General features: G+C 43.0%; 1 pseudogene; it reads right to left on the bottom strand.

Moving 5' to 3' along the window:
- Positions 1 to 543: 543 nt before the first annotated feature.
- LOC105733249 (high mobility group protein B3-like) lies at positions 544 to 1,169 on the bottom strand (annotated as a pseudogene).
- Positions 1,170 to 6,034: the final 4,865 nt, after the last annotated feature.

Below are 6,034 nucleotides of genomic sequence, written 5' to 3'. Positions count from 1 at the left end.
GATGCCCACTGCAGAGTCAACAGGTCCAGCCTCACAGTGCACGCCCTGAGCTACAGCCCCTCCAAAAGGCATCTTTCCCTCAGCCTCAGTGCGAAGCAAGGAACATCGAGTTTGTCTTGGTTGTTTTGTTCTTTTTACAAACTATAGATATATACAGTTGATAACTCAGGATTTGTAGCCAACAACCATATAGTTAACACCACCTTACAAATAAAAAAAATGCCAGAAACATCTTTAAATGCCTTGCCACACCAACAGCAAAGTGCACAGAGTGAGGAGAACAAGAGAGTGAGTGCCTTTTCATTTTAAAAATGTTTGGAAATATATACAACTTCGATACAGTTTTAGGGTGCTCCAGACACCCATGGCCACTTCATGTAAACCACTGACAATCTCTAGAGCACTTTGAGAGACTACAATATGATCTTGATCAAATTTTGTAATTAAATCTAATGAGGGAAACAGACACTTCTCAAATAAGAGGTGTCAATTACGGCGCTTCCCTACTCTAAGTATTCACAAGGAGACAGATAAACAGTTTTTTTATTCATCCTCCTCCTCCTCCTCTTCCTCCTTGTCTTCTTCGTCTTCCTCTTCCATCTTTTTCTGGGCAACTTTAGCAGGACCTTTGCACCATCAAACTTTCCTTTCAACTTATAGTCAGCAACATCCTTCTCACACTTCTCCTTCAGCTTTGCCACCTTAGTGATGTAAGGCTGCATTTTGCTGTCAGTTAGGTTATTCCACATCTCACCCAGCTTTTTTGCCACATCTCCAATAGAGATGCCAGGGTTTGTGGATTTGATCTTGGGGTGGAATTCTGAACAGAACAGGAAGAATCCAGACGGTGGCCTTTTGGGGGTGTTAGGATCCTTCTTCTTGCCTCCCTTAGCTGGTCCATAATCCTTCATTTCCCGATCATAGGGCACTTTATCCGCCTTTGCCATTTCATCAAATTTAGATTTCTCTTTCCCGGACATTGTCTTCCACCTCTCAGAGGTGGAAGCATACTTTCCTAAGTATGCTATTATTTTCCATTTCTTGGAAAATTCTACAAAATTGACAGGGACCTCTAGGTTTTTCTTCTTATGTTCTTCTCTGCACGTCTGCACAAAGAAGGCACAAGTAGACATCTTGCCCTTTGGTTTCTTGGGGTCACCTTTAGCCATCCTGACTGTATTGTTTGCTAGTCTTGCTTTTTATTAAGTTTTAAATTAAGAAGTGTGAGTCCTACACATTTTGTTCTTTTGCAAGATTGTTTAAACTATTTAGAATCCCCTTGCAGTTTTATATAAATGTGAGGACCACTGTGTCTATTTCTGCAAAAGAGAAAGTTGGGAATTTGATAGGAGCTGCATTTGAGTTACAGGATAATGTGGGAAGTATTGTCATTTAAGAATGCTACTCATTTTATCCATGAATGTGGGATGTGCTTCCACCTATTTAGGTTCTCTTTTTTTTTTTTTTTTTCTTTCAGAAGAAGTCTTGCTCTAGTACCCAGGCTGGAGTGCATGGAGTGCAGTGTCGTGATCTTGGCTCACTGCAACCTCCACCTCCAGGGTTCAAGTGATTCTCCCGCCTTAGTCTCCTGAGTAGCTGGGATTGCAGGTGCATACCACCACGTCCAGATTGTATTTTTAGTAGAGACGAGCTTTCGCTATGTTGACCAGGCTTGTCTCAAACTCCTGACCTCAGGTGATCTGCCTGTCTCAGCCTCCCAAAGTTCCAGGATTACTGGCATGAGCCACCATGCCCGGCCCTTATTTAGGTTTTATTAAATGTATTTCAAGGATATCTTGCAGTTTTTGGTGTAAAATCTGGTACTTCTTTTGTTAAATGTTTTCCTAAGTATGCTATTATTTTTGATGATACTGTAAATGGAATTGTTTAGTTTCGCTTTCAAGTTGTTCATTGTTAGTATATAGAAATACACAATGGACCCCTTTATCTGTGGGAGATACTTTCCAAGACCCCCAGTGCATGCTTGAAACCACAGATAGTGCTAAAGCCTATGTTTTCTCCTATCCATACATACCTATAATTTTGATTTATAAATTAGGCACAGTAAAAATTAGCATAATTAACATAATAAAATAGAACAATGATAACAATATACAGTAATACATGATATGTGAATGTAGTCTCTCTGTCTCTCAAAATACCTTGTTCGATTGTACTCAGCTATTTTCTGACTGCAGTTGACCTTGGATAACTGAAAACACAGAAAGCAAAACCGTGGATGAGAGTGGCTACTATAATAAATGTACGTACATTGATTTTGTTCCAGAAACCTTTCTCAACTCATTTGTAATAGTTTTAATGGTTTCTCAGTGGACTCCTTCAGAGCTTTTAAATACAAGATCGTGGCATCTGCAAATGTAGTTTGAATTCTCCCTTCCCATCTGGCTCCCTTTTGTTTCTCTTCCTTGCCTAATTGCCACCCTGCTAGAATCCCCAGTACAATGTCAAATAGAAGTGACAAGGACAGACATCGTGGTATTGTTCCTGATCTTAGAGGGAAAGCATCCAGTATTTCACCAGTAAGATGATACTGTGGGTTTTCTGTAAGCGTCATTTATCAAGTTTCATGACTGACTTTTTATGTTTCTCACTACCGGTCAGTTTCATTTGCTAGCTCTCACGTACCGCAAGAGCTGTTAGAAGCTATTATTGGCGTCATCAAAGTTTCAGAGGCTAATTTCCCCCCATTATGTCTGTATAATATATTTAAACCTAAATAATGCTATCTTAGCATGTAATAGACTAACAGACAAATATATTTTCTTTGGTAAATCCTGGTATATCTGAAATAGTTTAGGCCAGATATCAGAAAACCTACCACTTTCTTTCTTTGACAAAAGTATTTTGCCTGCCTTCGCATTAATTTCCCCCTCATAACATGGGGGGAAATTGCATATCCTTTTACTTTCTAACAGATACATGAATATCAAATAAGAATAATGGATGTGAAAATTGTTTGGCAACTCTTAGAGTGCTGTGCATGTCAGAGAATGGATGATGTTGATGAAGATGTATCAGGTAGAAAATATAGAGATCCATTTTGCTTTCTGCAGCAAATGGGCTGCAGCTGTGTGCCAGATCTCTGATTTTCACATTCTGGGTACAAAGTGCATGTGATCGATTTCTCCATGAACTGAAACAGGGCTTTGGGAAAGAAAACGGATGCCTAGAATGGGCAATGTGCTCTGGGGCAGAAGACAGTATAATACAATATAAGACAATAATGCAAAAACAGGAGAAGATGGAGCAGAAGGATCCACAGGTCTGTGTTCCTTCACAAGTGCGAGGAGAAAAGCAGTATTCCTCGTAGCCTCAAGGAGCCTGTGGCCCCTTAACCTGGGCTAGGCATACCAGCTTCCACTGCAGCATGAGGTTAAGCCACATGTTGAAACTGGAAGTACGTTTTCTTTGCCACAGAACGACACAGGGTGGGTGACTCAGGGCATAGATTTCTCTATGGGGAAAGAGATGGGGAAAGCCAGCAGCTAGTCCCTCCCAGCCAGGGTGAGCTGTTGCGGCTCAGCCTGGCAAGCCTGAAGTTCACCAGAGGCTTTATTAAACTCAATCTTTACGGAAATAAAATTCTTTCTTCAGAGTGATTATCCATGATGAGACCCAAATGTAACATTTTCTACTAAGTGATTTGATGATAAAATGATAAACTTGAGTTATAACTGGAAACATATTTTAAAGAGAAAATCTGGAAGTTGCTGGGGCACATTACTGCAATTATGATGCTCACAGCTGCCTCATTTTAAAAAAATGGAGCCCAAGGACTTCTGAAGATGATAACCAGAAGTAAAGTAACCATAGGTCTTGGCACAAAACAGCCAAACGCTTCAGAATATAGAGAAGCAGCTCACTCTTCCTTGCTGCCACACCAGGCTGCACAGGACTGGGCGAGCAGTGTGCCTTGTGTCACAGTTAGGGATGAGGGCACTGGTAGGATATATGATGGAACTTGGGTAATATTCTCAACCTGGGCCTAATCAAATACAGTCCGAAGTAAAGCGTGGCTGTGTATCTGTGAATGTGCAGCAGAGCAGCTCCCCAAATGTACTCTGTTGACCTCGGCAACTTAGTTGGTGGAGCAATCTTTCTACAGAGTAGATGTCATTGTTTAGCAAAATACCTTGAAATGTTAAAGCTGAGGTTTCTGAGGTGATGTTTGGAAAGAGACCTAAGCTATAACCAAAACACATTGAGAAATAAAAAGAAACGTGGGTGTGGGGAGGCCAAAGATGAGCATGGGCATGTTTGAGAGGAGGGGGAAGGAGGGGAGAGTTACTTGTGTGGGTGGGACACCTCATGGGAGACCCCACAAGTGCTGAGACAATGGTCTGAAGCCTCAGCCTGTTCCCATATGAATACAGAACTAGAAAAGAATTAGACATATAGTTACATAGTTATTCCTATATATAATCATGATTAATCACATAGTTATTCATATATAGTCACAGAACTATATATACTCAATATAATATTTTAATCTTACTAATGATTATCATGTTATGAAGCATGGAACTGAGGTGACATTGTGAACAAAGTGATCCTAAGGCAAGATGCTTTAAGCCCTCTGTCATGCCCGCATAAGGGCTGCTGGAGGGCGCCTTGGCTGTGCGGCAGTGCTAGCACTGGGAAAGTGCCCGCTGTTTAGCCAGCTAGGGAAGGAGACGTCCAAAATGTCCAAGAGGTCTCCTTCCTCAGGGGAGTTAGGAGAAAATTCCGCTTCTCAAAGCTCTTGTGGTGGGCCTGATGGCTGTCAGGTAAGCCCACGGACATCCAGGGGCTCAACTGTCTCTATGTGATGCTGTGCCTCAGTGGTCACGTTCCATGTCCACTTTCATGTTCCACATCTGCACCTGGTCCCTCCCTTTCTTAAAATATAAAATCGGTAATAGTAACATAAATTTTAATGTCTTTGTTCTTTCTTGACAAGTATGAAAAAGTGCTGATGCATTAGGTTTTCTCCTTGCCTCGGCTACTTGAAAGACCTGGGCCCCCATCTCCAAGACATGTGATTTACCTGACCGTATCACTGACCACCATTACCTCACCCTACTTACCCTGCCCCCTGCTTTGTACTCAATAAAAGTCAGAGTATCCAGGCACTCCGGGCCACTGCTGGACTCCGTGCTTTGGTTGGCACTGGGCCCAAACTCTGTTTTCTCTTTCTTGGTGTCTCGTGTTTTTTATTTCCACAGTTTCTCACCCCAACACCTGTAGAGAGGGGCTCAAAGGACCCTGTAGGACTGGACCCTACATACTCGGCCCACTTACAAATGTATTCAGTTTGGCTGGGCGCGGTGGCTCACTCCTTGTAATAACAACACTTTGGGAGGTCAAGGTGGGTGGATCACCTGAGATTAGGAGTTCAAGACCAGCCTGGTCATCATGGTAACCCGGTCTGTACTAAAAATACAAAACTTAGCTGGGAGTGATGGTGGACGCCTGTAATCCCAACTACTCGGGAAGCTGAGGCGGGAGAATCACTTGGACACGAGAGGCGGAGATTGCAGTGAGCCTAGATTGCACCATTGCACTTCAGCCTGGGCAACAAAAGTGAGACTCCATCTCAAAAAGAAAAAAAAAAAAAGAAATGTGCTCAGTTTGAAATTCCCACAAGCATAGCATAGCTGACTTCTTTGAAATGGTAGCTTGTATAGATTCAAGTTTACTTCCTGACTGCGTGCTGCAGGTATGCCTCCCAGCCTCCCAAACCTTTGAGCAGCTAGACCTCTACTTCCTTTCGAGGTGGTGGTCAGAAGGTGTGGAACCATCGAGGAAGGGGTCTCTACCTCCACCTTGTAAGAGCCATAGTTTTGGGAAGAGGGGTTCAAAGACCAGGTTAGAAGTCTTGAAGGGGTCAATGCTCAATAGCAGCCAAGTGAGTTGTGGGGCGCACAGGGGCCAGGGTTGGTGGGAGGGGCTGAGTGTGGTGGGAGGACCCAGGGCTGGTGGGAGGGCAGAGGGTGATCGGAGGACCCAGGGGTGACAGGAAAAGCTGAGGTGA

This window comes from Aotus nancymaae, unplaced genomic scaffold, assembly GCF_030222135.1.
Source record: "Aotus nancymaae isolate 86718 unplaced genomic scaffold, 86718_ANA_hifiasm-v0.15.2.pri h1tg000099l, whole genome shotgun sequence".
Classification (NCBI taxonomy): domain Eukaryota; kingdom Metazoa; phylum Chordata; class Mammalia; order Primates; family Aotidae; genus Aotus; species Aotus nancymaae.
The sequence above is the reverse complement of the archived record's forward strand: the minus strand, read 5'-3'. Positions and strand labels throughout refer to the sequence as shown.